The sequence below is a fragment of the Puma concolor genome, chromosome C1 (genome assembly GCF_028749965.1).
Source record: "Puma concolor isolate L17-30 chromosome C1, mPumCon1.1.hap2, whole genome shotgun sequence".
Taxonomy (NCBI): Eukaryota; Metazoa; Chordata; class Mammalia; order Carnivora; family Felidae; genus Puma; species Puma concolor.
In genome coordinates this window covers 50,648,940-50,667,837 of record NC_141674.1, presented here as the reverse complement: position 1 = coordinate 50,667,837, position 18,898 = coordinate 50,648,940, and the positions used below count along the sequence as shown (strand labels likewise).

At 39.7% G+C, this 18,898-nt stretch overlaps 1 protein-coding gene and 1 pseudogene across 3 annotated transcripts in view; both read left to right on the top strand.

Moving 5' to 3' along the window:
- TM2D1 (TM2 domain containing 1) overlaps positions 1-18,898 on the top strand; it is a 92,440-nt gene that overhangs the window by 49,578 nt on the left and 23,964 nt on the right. The window lies entirely within an intron of this gene.
- LOC147578066 (rRNA-processing protein FCF1 homolog pseudogene) lies at positions 5-9,764 on the top strand (annotated as a pseudogene).

Sequence of the window (18,898 nt, the reverse complement as noted above, 5' to 3'; positions counted from 1 at the left end):
ATTCTGAGATTTATTTAATTGGACTTTCTTTGAGAGGTGTATGATAATAGAGTCTTTCTCTGGCTACTGTCTCTATGAGATAAATAGCTTATTACCCCGATATTCCTTAAAGTCTTTCCTGATGGCAGGTTGCCACTTGTCATTTTTGCTTCTGAAAAATAAAAATATGGCCTATTCACATTTTTTAGCTCTTTATTGTCAAGAAAACCTTGAATGTTGAATGTAGCTGTCTTCTAAATTTTGATCCTTCAAAACAGCTAATCCGTAGTGTGAACAAATCCCATTACTATATTGCCTGGGGCTGCGGTCATGTATGAGAACCCACCTGTTTTTCTGCCGCTTTCAGATCTGTCTCTGCCTCCGTATCCAGGGAGCGAAAGATCACTGGGGAGTCTGAAACCTTGAGGCAACGCGGATACTTCTGGCACTGATTCAGGCCTCTGAAGTGTGAACTTTTTCCTTTTTGCTTTGGGAGTGATGCACTAGCTTTTGGAAGACCAGCTGCTGACTCGTCTAGCTCAGTGCAGTTATATTTGAAGCTGGATAGACAAGGTGGGAACACCAAACAGATGATTAATGTCTTCCATCTGTTAACACTGCCAGGCAGATGCCGGCACAAGTGCCGGACGTGGTGCACCAGGGTCTGAAGGGAAGGAAGCGGCACCTGAACGCTGGCACGGCCTCTTCTTACCGTGCTTACAAGGGTTTTGGGAAGATGGAAATACACGAGATGTTATGTGCTCATCATACCGCTGAGGTTTTTTTAGTAACAGGCATAACGGCTTCACAATTACTTGAGTCCGGGCTCCCCAAGAGTAACACCATAATTTTTTTTATCACTCATATTACTCAAAAGCATACAGTCTAGTACAGTTGGCTTCCTAACATGTTAGTCACTCAGCAACAGTTTCTGCAGTTGGCGGGTGATTATTAAGTATTGATATGTGAAGTGAATTTGGATCGACTCCTCATACACACAAGGAATGGGCCCTTTGATTCCTTCATTGAAATACTGAGTGTCTACTACATGGGAGGTACTGTTCTAGATGCTAGGATGCAGCAGTGAACAAAAACATGAACAAACATCCCCTCCCTTAAGGAGTTTACGCTCCCCTGGGATCTGTTTTCACAAGCGATAGTATTTTGGGCTGCAGTTAAGCTAGCTGGTAGATGCCCAGTTTCTAGTATTTCCTAGTTCCTTTTGTTTGCAGACAGTGCTTTGAAGTTTAACCTCAGGATCACCTAAGTCCAGATTTGAAGTCTGCGTTTCTCTAGCCGTGTACGGTATGAGAAATCCCTGCAATTGAAGCTTGAAAAAGTCCTCTTGATTCTTGCATAATTGTTCCAGTTATTAACTTGGCCAGGGGGAAAGTCTGTTTCAAAGCAGGTGCTTCTCAAAGTGTTTATTCAAATAAGCTATACTCCAAAAGGGTTGTAGATAAAATCTAGAAATAAAGTCTCTTCACAGTGCATTCTTAAGCCTGTAGACTTTATTTTCTTTATAATTTCCTAAATTTATGTGACAAGAACACCTCAGCCTTTCCACTTTGCTTAATTCCCTGTTGCCTAAAATATGTACTTCTGTAACAAATGGTTTTTCTGTGTCTTATTATTTATTTTTTATGTGAATACATTTAATACATGTAATTTCAGTTTTTGTTTTATTTTGCTTTCATGGAGCACATTTTATTATGGCTATTTGTTAGTAGTGTCTCTGAGTACAAATTGTATGTTAAGGCCTCTGTAGGAGATGTTTTATATAACCCTACTTTTAGAGCAGTGGCCAAAATTGTGAGAGATGAATTAACTCAATCATTCCTTGGGTTACTCCTAAACCCTCTAGGATGGAATGGAATGGATTCTTTCAATGCTACATAAACAGTTAGTGTTTCTATAGAAATATTTACAAATGGTACTGCTTTAGCCTGAAAGAATTAATACAGTTTCCAGAAGTACCTCTTTACCCAGGAGGGTTTCTTACCTACAGTATATTAGAATAAAAGATCTTTTTAAGACTTCAAAGATTGTGCTATGTGTATGGCTAGCATCTGTTCATGGGATTTCTAGGACTATAAGAAATACCGGTTTGTAGGTGTGTTTTGTTTTTGTTTTGCATTACAAAAAAATGCATGTCTTTTCTCCTTATTTTAACCTAGATGCTTAAGGCTAAGTTAAGTATATAATACTGATAAGCAACTAGGAAACTACAACAGATCTAATAGCAAGGACTAGCAAGAAGAAAAATTAGTTCTTAACAAGTATAAGTCTAAGATGTTGGTTCCTCTTCCTGATTCAAACATCTTAACTGTAGATGTTCCTCGGGGTTCTGACACCTTCTCCTTTTCTCCCATTAACTCAGCATCTATTTTGCTTTTTTCTATTTATAAAATTAATACAAACCTAATGCAGAAATTCTGGGAAACACCAAAAAGTGCAAAGACGAAAGCTCATTCCATAGCTCAAAGACAACAATGTTAGTGTTTTTATGTATGTCCTAGTAGTTTTTCTGTGCACATATGTACATTTTCTTCACAAAAATGATATAGTACCCATACTGTTTTGTAGCCTGCTTCTTCACATTGTAAAGATTTTTCTATTTCAATAAATATTCTTTTACAACACCATTTTTAATGGCTGCAGAGTACTCCATGTCTCCAAGTCATAATTTATGTAATTCCTGTATGTATTCTTTGGTACTGAAGTTATTACAATAAATGAGCAATACATGTTTATGATTCTTTTTCTCTAGAATTGCCATTCTTAGTCAAAAAGTGCTCATACATTAAAGTTCTAGATACCCATATTAGTCCTAGTTAACCAGGGTTAACTGGGTTAACTGAAAGAATGAGGTCAAACAGCCCAGAGCCAAGTTCAAACAAAACCATAGTCAACTCTCAGTTGTCCTGGTGCAGATTAACTGTAGAGCAGATGCTGCAGGGACTTGTAAAACTACCCCTGCTCTGCAGTCAGGCCACTGCTCATTGGTACTAAATTCTGTCCCTCCCATCCCCAAGGGGCTGTAGAAGAGCAATTGTTTGAGAACAGGATGGCTGCTGGAGAAAGGATGTGGTCATGAGTATTGGGGAATGGGATATTGAATAGTTGACTGAGTTATCTAACGCCCTCCAGAAAGCTTCAAGACAGAGGCATTTTAAGGAGGAGTAAGTAGGGGGTGATTCCAGAAGAAACAAGAGGGTGGCGTGAAATGGGGAAGCAAAAGAATGTAAAAAAGTATGTGACTATGAAACAAATGCAGAGATCAGAGCCTTAAAGAGAAGGACAGATTAAAACATGCAAAGCAAGAAAAGAGAGATCCCAGTGCACTCAAGGAAAGAGAAGCCCCCCAACATCCTTCCTGCTTAGTCTTAAAACACAGCTGAGCCCCCTTTTCCATTGTCATGGTCGATACCAACTTTATCAACTTTTCCATTAAAGCCAAACTCAACTTAGTACAGTCAATGATGGACTGTTGTCTATATGCCAGGCGGATCCCTTGTATAACTGACTGTGTAATGGCTGAAACTGAGAAATTGGGGCAGAAGTAAGGATTGCTAAGGATCCAAGATTTGAATGATTATCATGCACACACAAAGGAACCTATGCAGATGACTGCTTAGTACAGAGAGTGACTCAGCAAGTGTTACATTGTGGCCACAGTTGACCAGTATCTTGAAGGATCTGGAAGATCCCTGGGTTTCCCATCACGTACATGTCTAACCAGATAAATATGGAGCCCCTCCTTCTAATTCTTTAAAAAAAAATTTTTTTTTAACTTTTACCTATTTTTGAGAGACAGAGCATGAAAGAGGGCAGAGCAGAGAGGGGGGAAACACGGAATCCAAAGCAGGCTCCAGGCTCTGAGCTGTTGGCCCAGAGCCCGATGCAGGGCTCAGACCCACAACTGTGAGATGGTGACCTGAGCCAAAGTCCGACGCATAACAGCCTGAGCCACCCAGATGCCCCAGCCCTCCTTCTAATTCTTAAAAGATAGAGTACCTCTGACTTCCTTTACCATTTTTTTCTGTTGCCAGTTCATATAGCAATATGCTATAGCATGAATTATTATTCCACTTACCCATTTGCTCTGTTATGAACTGAGTATTGTTAAATGCACTCAGTTTTTGATGTTGTTTTGGAAAAAAAAAGAAGTAGAAAGCTTATTCATAATGGTCTTTATTCTCCCATACTAAGAGGGGAAGGGAGATAGGTAAATTTGGAAAGTGAAAAAAGTTACTAATTAGGAATGAATAAAAGAATTTGTGGGGCTCCTGGGTGGCTCAGTCAGTTGAGCATCCTGCTTCGGCTCAGGTCATGATCTCATGGTTCATGAGCTTGAGCCCCACATCTGGCTCTCTGCTGTCAGTGCAGAGCCTGCTTCGAGTCCTCTGTCTCCCTCTCTCTCTGCCCCTCCCCTGCTCTCTCTTTCAAAATAAATAAACTTAAAAAAAAAAAAAGAATTCTGAACAGCACCGAGTACCCAAATGAGTCCTAGATTAATGTGTTTGTAGCTAAATTGATGAGCATGGTAGCAGTTATTTCTATTCTCTCTCCCTCTTTTGCGTAAGTAATCTCTGTGCCCAACATGGGGCTCAAACTCACAACCCTGAGATCAAGAGCCGGATGCTTTATTAACAGAGCCAGCCAGGTGCCCTCCTATTGTCTTTTTAAACAGAGCCTCGTGTTTGCTTTGGTAGCACATATACTAGAGCCTAATATCTTAATTCTTAGTAAACTATCAATGCTCTTAAAGCTAGTCATTGTCTGATGGAAACAATGTTATCTGCCTTCTTAGAAAATAGATATTTTTAGGAAAAAAAATAAAAATATTCAGGCTTATAATAAATAAATAACTAATAAAAAGAAAAGTTAAAAAAATATTGAGGCTTAAAATCTTAACATTTCAAGAAGATTTTAACTTGTTGAAAGTTCCTTTTATCACTCTCCATGTGGAAGATGTTATACTAAGTTCATTTTACATATTTTTTCCTTTTTTTTTTTTTTTTTTTTCATTTTAGAGAGATGGTGTGAATGGGGAAGAGGAGCAGAGGAAGAGAAAATCTTAAGCAGTCTGTATATTCACTGCATAGCCCAATGTAGGGCTCGATCCCACAACCCTGGGATCATGACCTGAGCCTAAATCAAGAGTCAGATGCTCAACTGACTGAGCCACCCAGGTGCCCCACTCATTTTATATTTAAAATGATTTAGTCCTTGCAATATTTCTGTAGGATCTTTCTAAACAGTTAATATCATTATCCCCACTTTCCAGATAAGTAAATTGAGTCCCACAAAAATTGAATGACTTGTTCAAGGCCATGAAATAAGTGGTGAAGCCAGGATTTAAACCCAGGTCTATATCTGCTATCCTGCAATGTGATAGTTATATCTATCTAATTCTATGAGACACTGCTAATGATTGTGTAATAAGAGAGTTTTCTTACCATGTTTTTTTAGTGTTATCAGTATGGCAGTTATTTGCCTATACTGAGCCTTTTTGCTTAACCAATAGTTTGCTGGTTTAAAAAAAAAAAAAAAACTTATTTAGGGGCGCCTGGGTGGCTCAGTAGGTTAAGTGTCTGACTTCAGCTCAGGTCATGATCTCACAGTTCGTGAGTTCAAGCCCTGTGTCAGGCTGTGCTGACAGCCCAGAACCTGGAGCCTGCTTCGGATTCTGTGTCTCCCTACCACTCCGCCCCTCCCCCACTCATGCTCTGTCTCTGCCTCTCAAAAACAAATAAATGTAAAAAAATTATAAATAAATAAAACTTCCTTAAACTTCTCCACTTTACATCATGCAGCTGCCAGCATGTTTTATGAATATCTAAATGAGACTGACAGAGCAATGATTTTCCAAAACCCAAAGATTTTTCTGTTGCCACCTGATCTGACATTTGCAACACTTTCTGGACCAAAAGTCTGATTATGTTTGTATGACAGGGAGAGAGATGTTAGGTAGGACCATACTGTCACACTCTGCTTTAGTCTTGCTGAGGTCAGATGATGACAGAGACATCTGTAGATGTTTGCAGGTGATTTTTATTTAGTTAGGGTGAATTTTTTTTGGCTTATCTGAATTTTCTAATTTTTCCACAATAAACATGCATTTTTTTCATGCACATATTTGGCAAAATAAGTAATAGTATGGGTAAATTAGAAGAAAGAAACCAAGAAAGTCTTGTTCTTGTCTTCTCTCCTTCCTCAAGATACACTTACCCTAATCTCTGATGTGACTCTGACTTTAAACAATAAATAGTACATTTAAAAGAAAAAGGCTTTTTGTCTTCTGTCTTTGTCACTTGTTTTGTGACTGAGCACATAATGGTTCTGAGCCCATCTATCTTCATATACTCGGGGATAATAATGGGGCACCTGGTTGGCTCAGTCAGTTAAGCATCTGACTTCGGCTTAGGTCAGGATCTCATGATCCATGAGTTCTAGCCCCACGTCAGGCTTTGTGCTGACAGCTCAGAGCCTGGAGCCTGCTTTGGATTCTGTCTCCCTCTTTCCCTGTCCCTCCCCTACTCTTGCTCTGTCTCTCTCTCTCTCTCTCTCAAAAATAAACATTAGAAAAAAAATTTTAATATGTAAGAAATAAATAAATAGGGATAATAATATTAATTAGGTGATGTTGAGAGATTAAGATGACAAATAATAGTCACTACTTATTGACATATTTTAAAGGAATAGAATGATGGTGTTAGACATTGGGTGGGGGTCGGGTGTCCATGTGGAATTTGCAAGGGCTTCCTCATACTTGGGCTACAGTGTGGTCACATGTTGAGTAAAATACCAGTGGACTCGAAAGTTCCTTTTACAGAAAGAAGGTAAGATGTGTTCTTGGGACATTGTGTACCTGCATTTTTCTTACCTCCACTATTGTTATGGTTATACATAGCCACTCTGTAATAAGGGCCAAAAATGTCTTTCTCAAAAAAGTAGTCTTGTTGGTACCTGTCACTCCTTGAAGACTTTCCTTACATAAGGAAAGGCTGCAATTTGCAGATTTTGTTTTTGCTCTTTAATATGAAGTTCTGTGGAGATATTTATCTAATACATTTAGAAAGGTTGCTATGAGGCAGAAATGTTGCTACTTTCAGCCCAAATTAAGGTTAATTGCAAGCAATTGGTATGCCATACAATGGGATATTGCTTTTGCCCTGTCAGTGTTAGCAATATATGCCAAGCATGTGGAAATCAAAACTTGAAAAATGATTAATGTTAGAGCTCTTTGGCTGCATGTGCCAAAGAAAAACGTTGTCTTACCAGAACACTTTAGAAAGTGTGTGGCGTTTGGAACTTTTAATCATGTGAGCCCGTTTTACATTTAACAGGCTGTGATTATGATGGCTCAAGGTACTGTCTTTGGTTTTCAGACAAACCTCAAAATTTGACTACTCATTTGAATGAATGAAATCCCCTTATTATTGCAACATTAGAAACATTCGGGAAATTGGCATGAATTCTTTATATGACTTGTGATCGAGTCAAGGTGTTGGAGTGAAGTGGCCTGAGACATCCCACAAATTGTTCTAACTAAATGCAGCAAGTCTTTAAAAAGGAATTCAAAACAAATGAATTTATTGTTTATTAGTTCTCAACTATATATTGGCCTCCTGGGTATGCCTTCTGGTCCTGCCCATGTATGTATATATACAGTATATTCTCCACACAGCAGCCAAAGCGATAAAAGCAGATGAGAATGTTACATTCATGCTGATTTTTTTTAAATGTTTATTTATTTATTTTTGAAAGAGAGAGAACAAGAGGGAGATGGGCAGAGATATAGGGAAACAGAGACTTCCAAGCAAACTCTGTGCTGTCTGCCCATTGTGGAGCTCATGACCTGGGTGGAAATCAAGAGTGGGACGCTCAACCGACTGAGCCACCCAGGCACCCCATCTTTCTGCTAATTCTTAATGGTTTCCTGTCATGCTTCAAATATGCCAAAGTGGTTCCCACCTCAAGATTTTCATACGGGCTCTTTCCTTTGCCTAGAATGCTCTTTCCCAGGTCTTTGCAAGGCTTGCTTCCTCATTTGTTTGAGTCTCTGCTCAACCCCCCCTACCCTGACTGTCCTTTTCAAGTACCACCCCAGTCAGTCCTCCACTGATCATTCTCTGAGTCCTTATCCCACTTCATTTCTCTTCACAGCACTAATGCTAGCTGAAATGATGTGCATTTACTTATTTTCTCTTTTTTTCCTCTACTAGAATGTAAGCTTGGTGAGGGCAGGGACTTTCTCTTGGATATTGAGGTACCATCAGTGCTTAGAACAGTCTCTGGAACATAATAAGTTCTCAAAGGATATTCTCACTAGAATGGGTTAGTAGGAATATAAATTAATCTGAGATTAAATAACCTGCTTTGAATAATTTACTTTAGGAGTTGGCATCCAAATATGATTTCAACCCTAATTCTTGTCTATGGGGAGGAAATGAGACTCTGACGATTTACTCAAGTCCTTGATGGTCCCAGTGCTTAGAACAGTGCCTGGCATAGCATAAGAATTTTATCAACATTAAATTCTTACCATAGAATGGGTGATTGCTAGAGGTGGTTCTCAAAAAAAGGCAAGCAAGTAGACTATCAGAGATAATAGGAAGGAGGTGGATGGGGGGGCCTGGGGGCTACTAAGTCACCTAATTTATGTCATATTATATGTCATTATGTACTTTCCTGACCTGATTATCTTGTGGTAAGAAGAATAATAACCTTCTGGAGCTATCCACGTCCTAATCTCCAGAATCTGAGAATATGTTACTTTATGTGACAACAAGGACTTTGCACATGTGATTAAGTTAAGGTCTTAAAATGGGAAGACTATCCTGGATTACTTGGGTTGGTTCAATACAATTACAAGAGTTCTTACGAAGGAAAGGGGGAGGAAAGAGAGCCGAAGATAGATGACTGACCAGGAGGCTAGAAAGTAAAGCGATTTGAAGAATTCTGCACTATTGTCTTTGAAGACAGAGGGCAGGACCATGGGCCAAGGGATGTAGGTGGGCACTAGAAGCTAGAAAAAGAAGGAAAGGCATTCTCCCCCTAGATCCTCCAGTTTTAGTATACGTGCTGCCCAAGTCAGCACCGCCCCGAAGCCTGCAGAGGAATAGAACTCTACTGATACCTTGATTTTCACCTGATAAGACCCGGTTCAGACTAGTAACTTCCAGAACTGTAAATTCTAAATGTGGGTTGTTTTAAGCTACTAAGTCTACCGTAATTTGTTACCGCAGCACTAGGAAACTACTACAGTTGGTACTTTCAAAGTGAGTTACTTATAGATAGCATGTTGTTGGATCATCCCTTTGTTTCCATTCTGCTGGTCTTTGTCTTTTAATGGATATGTTTAGACCATTTGCATGTAAATTAATTACTGACGTGTTAGGGCTTAGGTCTGCCATTTATTACTTGTTTTTTGTCTTTCTCTGTTTCTCATTCTGTTTCTCTTTTTTGCCTCTTGGGCATTACCTGAACTTTTTTTTTTTTTTTAATCGATATTTATTTACTTACAATGCTTTTGAGCATATCACCCTGCATAATTTTTTTTTAGTGGTTGCTCTGGACATTACACTATATATACATAACTTATCACAGTGTACTGGCATCAATATTTACCTCCATTAGGTCCCTTTACCTTTTCCACTTTTTTTAAAAACACATTTTTAAAGTAATCTCTACCCCAACCTGGTGCTTGAACTCATAACCCCAAGATCAAGAGTTGTATGCTCCACTGACTTAAGCAGCCAGACACCCCCACCTTTTCCACTTTTTTTTTTTAAATTTTTTTTCAACGTTTTTATTTATTTTTGGGACAGAGAGAGACAGAGCATGAACGGGGGAGGGGCAGAGAGAGAGGGAGACACAGAATCGGAAACAGGCTCCAGGCTCTGAGCGGTCAGCACAGAGCCCGACGCGGGGCTCGAACTCACGGACCGCGAGATCGTGACCTGGCTGAAGCCGGACGCTTAACCGACTGCGCCACCCAGGCGCCCCCTTTTCCACTTTTAAAATGTCACAGAGGTGCCTGGGTGGTTCAGTCATTAGCATCCCACTCTGGGTTTTGGCTCAGGTCATGATCTCACAGTTTATGAGTTCAAATCCCATGTCAGTCTCTGTGCTAACAGAGAGCTCCCTTTCTCTGCCCCTCCCCTCTCAAATTAAATAAACATTAAAAAAAAGTGAAAATAAAATGATATAGCAGCAATAGGAAACTAAGACAAGCCTCAAAACCCTATTTCACACACAGGTACATAGCCCTGTGGGCTCAGGCGTTAAACTTCCCAGGTTCAAATTCTACCCTCTGCAGTTAACATGGTGTATGGCCTTGGGCAAGATATCACCCCTCCAAGTCTCAGTTTCCTCATCCATAAGTCAGAAAGGAAGCAGTAATAGCAAACTACTCATTAAACATTTCTGTTTCCTTAGGACCTATATGCAACATTTTCAAAATTGGTCTCATCTTCTTCTTTTTTAATATAATTTTAGGTCTTAGAGAAGTTTTAGGTTCACAGAAAAACTGAGCAGAGGTAGAGATGAGCCCCCACACAAGCATAGCCTGCCCCATTATCAACATCTCCCACCAGAATGGCACTTTGTTATAATAGACAAACCTGAAGCCACACATCATAATCACCCAAAGTCCAGACTTTACATTAGGGTTGTGGGTTTATGGGTTTGCACAAGTGTATAGTAACATGCATCCACCATTATATCATACAGAGAATTTTCACAGACCTAAAAATCCTCTGTGCTCTGCCTATTCATCCCCCCCTCCCCCCTAGCCCCTGGTAACCACTAATCTTTTTACTGTTTCCATAGTTTTGCCTTTTCCAGGATGTCATATAACTGGAATCATACAGTATGTAGCCTTTTCAGATTGACTTCTTTCACTCAGTAATATGCATCTAAGATTCCTCCCTGTCTTTTCATGGCTTGATAAACTCAATTCTGTTAGTGCTGAATAATATTCCATTGCTTGGATGTACCACAGTGTATTTACCCATTCATTCACTGAAGAGCATCATGGTCATTTTGAAGGTTTGGTAATTATGAATAAAGCTGCTGTAAACACCTGTGGGAAGGTTTTTGTGTGGACTGGTTTTCAACACCTTTGGGTAAATACGAAGGAGCATGATCGCTGAAATGTGCGGTAAGAGTATGTTTAGTTTTGAGAGAAACCTTTAAACTGTCTTCCAAAGTGGCCGTGTTATTTTACATCTCCACTGGCAATGAATGAGTTTCTGTAGCTCCACATCACCAGCACTTGGTGTTGTCTGTGTTTTGAATTTGTGGTCATTCTAATCACTATGTCGTGGTATCTTGTCTTAATTTGCACTTTTCTTATGACATACGACTTGAAGCCGCTTTTCATGTGATTATTTGTAGATCTCCTTTGGTGAGGTCTGTTAAGGTCTTTGGCCCATTTTCAGTCATGTTATTTGTTCTCTTATTGTTGAGTTTTAAGAATTCTTCATGAACTTTGGATAATAGTCTTTTCTCAGATGTGTCTTGTGCAAATATTTTCTCTCAGTCTGTGGCTTGTCTTCTCATTCTTTTGAAAGTACCTTTCACAGAGCAGAAATTTCTAATTAGATTGAAGTCCAGCTTATCAATTATTTCTTTCATGGATCGTGCCTTTGGTGTTGTATCTAAATAGTCATCACCAAACCTGAGGCCATCTAGATTTTCTCCCATGTTATCTTCTAGGAGTTTCATAGTTTTGCAGTTTACATTTAGATCTGTGATCCACTTTCTGTTAACTTTTGTGAAGGGTGTAAGTCCTTTATCAATCTTTTTTTTTTTTTTTTACATGTGGATGCCCAGTTGTTCCAGCACCAGTTGTAGAAAACTCATCTTCATTTCTAAGTATATTCCTTCTGCATCGTTAGCATGGGAGGCAACAGCACCTTTGCCAAGACAGAAACTCAGCAGTTATCTTTTTTTTTTAAGATTTTTTTTTTTTTAAGTAATCTCTATGCCTAAGGTGGGGCTTGAACTCACAACTCCGAGATCAAGAGTTGCAGGTTCCTCTGAGCCAGCCAGGCACCCATTAGCAGTAATCTTTTGTTTTTTAACTTATTTCTTTAAATTCAAGTTAGTTAACAATGTAGTATTGGTTTCAGGAACAGAGCCCAGTAATTCACCACTTCCATATAACACCCAGTGCTCATCCCAACAAGTGCCCTCCTTACTGCCCATCACCCATTTAGCCCATCCGTCCACCTAACACCCCTCCAGCAACCTTCAGTTTCTTCTCTGTATTTAAGAATCCTTTATGATTTGCCTTCCTCTCTGTTTTTATTTTTCCTTCCCTTCCCCTATGTTCATCTGTTTTGTTTCTTAAACTCTACATATGAGTGAAATCGTATAGTATATGTCTTTCTCTGATATTTTCGCTTAGCATAATATACTCTAGTTCCATCTACCTTCTTGCAAATGGCAAGATTTCATTCTTTTTGATTGTCAAGTAATACTCCATTGTAAATATATATACACCATGTCTTCTTTATCCATTCATCCATGGATGGACATTTGGGCTCTTTCCATACACTGGCTATTGTTGATAGTGCTGCTTAATAAAAATTGGTGTTCGTGTGCCCCTTTGAAACAGAATTTTTGTATCCTTTGGATAAATACCTAGTAGTTTAAATTCTGGATTGTAGGGTAGCTCTGTTTTTAACTTTTAAAAGAAACTCCATACTGTTTTCCAGAGTGGCTGCACCAGTTTGCATTCTCACCAACAGTGCCAAAGGATTCCCCTTTCTCTGCATCCTCCCCAACGTCTGGAGGATGTTGTTTCCTGAGTTGTTAATGTTAGCCATTCTGACAGGGGTGAGGAAGTATCGCATTGTGGTTTTGATTTGTATTTTCCTGATGATGAGTGATATTGAGCATCTTTTCATGTGTCTGTTAGCCATTTGGATGTTTTCTTTGGAAAAGTGCCTGTTCATGTCTTTTGCCCATTTCTTCACTGGATTATTTGTTTTTTCGGTGTTGAGTTTGATAAGTTCTTTATAGATTTTGGATACTAACCCTTCATCAGATGTCATTTGCAGATATATTCTCCCATTCCATTGGTTGCCTTTTAGTTTTATTGATTGTTTCCTTCACTGTGCAGAAGCTTTTTATCTTGATGAAGTCCCAATAGTTCATTTTTGCTTTTTGCTTCCCTTGCTTCCAGAGATATGTCTAGTAAGATGTTGCAGCGGCTGAGGTCAAAGAGGTCATTGGCTGTTTTGTCCTCTAGGATTTTGATGGTTTCCTCTCTTACATTTAGGTCTTTTATCCATTTTGAGTTTATTTTTGTGTATGATGTAAGAAAGTGGTCCAGGTTCATTCTTTTGCATGTCGCTGTCCAGTTTTCCCAAAACCATTTGCTGAAGAGACTGTCTTTATTCCATTGGATATTCTTTCCTCTTTGTCAAAGATTAGTTGGCCATACATTTGTGGGTTTATTTCCGGGTTCTGTATTCTGTTCCGTTGATCTATGTGTCTGGTTTTGTACCAGTAGCATACTGTCTTCATGATTACAGCTTTGTAATACAGCTTGAAGTCCAGAATTGTGATGCCTCCAGCTTTGGTTTTCTTTTTCAATATTACTTTGTCTATTCAGCACCTTTTGTTGTTCCATTCACATTTTACAATTGTGTATTCTAGTTCTGTGAAGAATGATGGTATTATTTTCATAGGGATTGCATTGAATGTGTAGATTGCTTTGGGTAATATGAACACTTTAACAATATTTGTTCTTCTGACCTATGAGCATGGAATGTTTTCCCATTTCTTTGTGTCTTCTTCAGTTTCTTTCATAAGCTTCCTATAGATTTCAGTGTACAGATCCTTTACCTCTTTGGTTAGGTTTATTCCTAGGTAACTTATGGATTTTGGTGCAGTTGTAAATGGGATCAATTTCTTGATTTCTCTTTCTGCTGCTTCATTATTGGTTATAGAAATCAGCAGTTATCTTTGATGCTGTCCTCTCCCTATATCCAATGGATCTAATGGATCACAAACCTTTTAAATCCCACCCTATAAATACTCTTAAATAGTTACTTATTCCTCACTGCAACTGTATTCTTCAGGCCCCTGAATCCCTCTCATCTGGGAGCTTGTGTCAAACTCCTGTTGGGTCTGCCTGGCCAGTCCTAGCTTCCTCTCCATCCATTCCTGCTCCAATCACAATGATCTTTCTGAAAAGCAAATCTGATCATCTCTATGCTGCTTACAACTTTCCAGAAGCTCCCTATTTCATTTAAGATGAAATCCAAATCTAGGGTACCTGGGTGGCTCAGTCGGTTGAGCGTCCGACTTCAGCTCAGGTCATGATCTCCTGGTTTGTGAGTTTGAGCCCCACATTGGGCTCTGAGCTGACAGCTCAGAGCCTGGAGCCTACTTTGGATTCTGTGCCCGCCCCCCCTCTGCCCCTCCTCCATTCACTCTCTCACTCTCTCTCTCTCAAAAATAAGTAAACATTAAATATTTTTTTTTTAAAGGTGAAATCAAAATCCCTTTTCCTGGATTAATGGGTTTATCCTGACTGAGTCCCAGCCACCATCGATCACCTCCCTTCACTGCCAGTACTTTTGAGCTGACCCCTTGACATGATGGGACTATGCCCTGATCTCCCTCACCCTGAGACTTATCCTTACTGCTGCTCACTCTGGTCACCCACTTCAAAGTAACCCTTAGTTTCTTGAAGACACAGCTGGAAGTCAGAAGTCCAATCAGATCTCCCTGGGCTAAACTGGAAACATCTGCAGGAACATGTCCTGCTGGAGCTTCCTTTTTCCTTGCTTTTTCCAGCTTGTTTTTGAGTTAGGTTCGAAGCCTTCTTCTGTCCTTCTGTACTACCCTGTGCTTCCCTTGAGCATGTCACTGATGATTTATTATTGTGATGATCTCTTTAGGCAATAGTAACAATGCTTCTTAAATTCATTGATGTGGGCCTTCTTGTGATACATCGCAAACTAAACTAAAATGAAGAAAAGTAATATAACAGACACCTGTGTAGTCGGCACCGAGGTTAAATATATGTTAGTGATTTGCCATACTTGTTTCGGATTTCTCTTTTTTCTCTTATGAAATAAGAGGTTATGACATAACAAAAGCCCCACCCCTCCCAAACCTTTCTCCACCTTTCCTCCCTGAAGGTAAACACTAATCTCAAGCCGGTGAGAAAAAGTCTCTTTAGTCTTCTGTCTCCCACTAACAGGTTGGGTGCCACAGGATGAGCAGGGAAGATGGGTGTCCTTTTGCTGTGCTCTCTCCACTGCCAGTGCTTAGCACAGGGTTTGTCACAAATGCTTCTTGCACAACCAGCTGGTAAGCTAGACTCTGTGTGGCTGCCTGAACCCCTGCCTTCCAAAGCAGCTATTTCTAATGGTTCAGACAGCCCCAACTTTTGTTCTTCCTTCAATGGGAATTTGCTCCTTCTCAGAGAAGGGCTGAGATGATTACTATGGGGGCAAAAAGGAACAAAGGCCAGAGTATGAAGTTTGGAATCAAACTTAATCTCTCTGGGCATTTCATTCCCTAATCCCCTTGTTAATAATACCCATTTAGCAGAGGTTTTGTGAGGATTAAATAAAAAAGCAAATGCGTATGTTCCCTTTATGGTGGAGTAGGTGTTCAATAAATGTTGCCATTGCCATGCAAATAATTAAATGTTTCATTTTCTTGTTTCTCTTTCTCCAATTTTTCCCCTCACGGGCTTTTTATTTCCTTTCCCCATTTTCACACTCATTTATGCCACCGTTCCTTCCCTCATACCCTTTCCTCTGCCTTGAAGAAAGCTCTGCTGTGCACTGCCCGTCCGTAGCCCATGACCCTGTAAGGTCCAGCTCCATCCAGTCCTGAACATTCCAGCTTTCTTGTCCTCTTCATTAAACATAGGCTATAGATCACATAGCCTCTTGACATACTCTCTGTAATGTGGCATGTAATGTGGAGTGCTCTTTCCTATTCTATCTGTAAGTTCCTTCAAGGCCAGGACTGAGTCTTAGAATTCTGTTATTTTCCACGCTTCTCAGCCCTGACAGGGAAGGTAGAATGACATGGGGTCAGGTGGCCTGGGTTCAAATCCTTGTTCTGCTACTTGCTAACTTGTGATCTGGATCAAATAACTTAATTTTTCCAGACCTTGGTCTTCTTAGTGTAAGTTAGGAGTAATAATAATACAGACCTTATGGTATAGTTCTGAGAATTAATAAAATAATGTCTGTAAAGTCTTTTGTACTATGTTTCTAACTGCTCAATAAATGCTGGCTGTCATTATGGTTATTATTCACTCATAACATAATGTTACATGTCAATTGTATCTCAATTTTAGAAAGAATTATTGTGTAATTTTTAAGTGTTCATGCTAATGTATCAGTTTCCTATTGTTACTGTAACAAATTACTGCAAACTTCTGGCTTAAAATAATACATATTTATTATCTTACAGTTCTGGAGGTCAGAAGGCCAAACTGGGTCTCATTGGGTTAAAATGAATGTCTGTGGGACAGTGTTCTTCTGGTGGTCCTAGGGGAGAATCTGTTTCCTTGCCTTTTCCGGCTTTCAGAGTTGACTCACATTCCTTGGCTCCTGGTCCTACATCACTTCAACCTCTGCTTCTGTTGTCCCATGTTCTTCTCCGACTCTGATTCTCCTTCTTGTCTCTCTTATAAGGACCCTGTGATTACCTTGGACCAGCCCAGATAATCCAGGATAATTTCCCCATCTCAAGATTCTTAATGTAATCACATGTCCAAAGTCCCTTTTGCCATGTGAAAGAACATGATATACATATGTATTTGAGAGATAGAGAGTCTGTGTGCATGTGTGAGCTGGGGAGGGGCAGAGGGACAGAGAGAGAGAAACTCAAGCAGGCTCCATACTCAGCATGGAGCCTGACACACGGCTCCAACCCACGATGCTGGAATCATGACCTGAGCCAAAATCAAGAGTTGGACGCTCAGCCAACTGAGCCACCCAGGTGCCCCTGAAACAATATTTTTAAAGGTTCTGGGAATTAAGATATAGACATCTTTGGGGGAGGCCTTATTCTGCCTACGACACCAATATAATAAAACTCATTCATTCATTCAATAAACATTTATTCATCACCTAGTATATATCAGACCTTTTTTCCAGTCCGTGGGGTTGCAAATACAAATAAAAATAATATCTACCTCTCACATGGCTCTCAGTTTAGTGGAGGAACTCGGTTGGCAGTGGACCTATCTTATGATAGTACTTCTTAAAATGTGGAGGGGAAATGAGAACGTCTCATGTTTAACAGTTACCCAAAGCTTGGTGCCATTTTGATTGATGGAGAGGCAGAAAATGGATGCAATTCAGCACTCATTAGGCTAAACACACCCTAGACTTGTGTGTGTGAATACGTGTCCATTAAGTTAAGGTATTCTTGAAATCGCTCTCCAATGGGAAACCAACAGAAGCCGCACACACCAGTTTAAAGTGAGAAAGAGAATGTGGAGGGGCAATATTGTAATATTGTCTTTTATTTTCTGTTTATCACCAAGGTGGTGTGTGTGCATTGCAAGGATTAGGAAGAAACACTTTTTTTTTTTTTTTTTTTTACTTTGGGTATCATTTACCTAATAGAGTAAGCTTATTTCACTTACCTTCTCACCCATTAGAATAAACACACCGATTTGGTTTTGGTTTTGTTTTTTTTCACATGCAAGCTTTCAGCTATTGATTGTGAGGTTGACCCAGGGGCGTTATCACATCCTATTCACAGGAATAGACATGGAAGAATAAGCATGGGAATAGGAAATACCTGCCAGAATTCTTAGAGATATGGGCCTTGGTTGGCAAAGCAAAATCCTGGAAAAGAGAACAAACCAAAAAAATATTTTCAAGTGACAAGTCAATCATGTCTTTATTCCTCTTCCCTTGTCAGAGATGAACAAAACATATCCTTCTCTGGACCCTGTATTTCCTATCAAATAATTCTTCCTGACTCCTTTGAACACAAACTTGCCCTCCAAAGTTTTCTCCTGCACAGCCTTCCTCCTACATGATTGCCAAGAAGTGGGCCGATGACACTGAAGGACAGATGCCAGAAAGGTTTTCTTTCCCAGTACTTGGCAACACATCACATTTTTTTCATTGGTTGGGGTCTGGGCTTGTTTGTATTTTGTCTTCTTTAGCCCCGAAAGGACCGTAAATGACTGGAGTGGCCTTCTTAAAATGCAGGAAGTTGGCTCTAGCTGCCTTTTGTTTATTCATTATTTTAAAAGGTGAGACTTTTGTGAGTCACTTTGGTTTGTAGAGACCACACAGCTCACTTTATGAAGGTTACACTGACATTCTCTCATTCAACAAATATTTATTGGGTACCTACTGTGTGAAAGTTGGCTGCAGTAGGGCAGGAAGTAGGGAAGGGATTAACATCTACTGAGCTTCAGATGTGCATGCACTGTTACCTTTTTTTTAAGATTTATTTTTAATTTTACAGAGGAGAGTGTGTGAGCAGGAGAGAGAGAGTGAGAGAGAGAGAGAATGAGAAAGAGAGAGAGAGAGGGAGAGAGGATCTTAAGCAGGCTCCATGCTTAGCATGGAGCCCCATCTGGAGCTAGATCCCAAGACCCTGGTCATTGTGATCTGAGCCGAAATAAAGAGTCAGACATTTAACTGACTGAGCCACCCAGGTGCCCCTGCACTGTCTCCTTTTATGCTTAGATAATTTGTCTAAGTATAATTCATTATAATCAGAGGTTTTCAGTATGGCAGATAGGTTTCTTCTTCCATGACAGCTCCATTGTCTGTCCGTAGCACTGTGTTGTAAAGGACTGTGAGCTGAGCTCAAACAGAATAGGAATGCATGGTGAGATCGATAAATTATGTCTGCTATAAAATTTTTTTTCAATGTTTATTTTTGAGAGACAGAG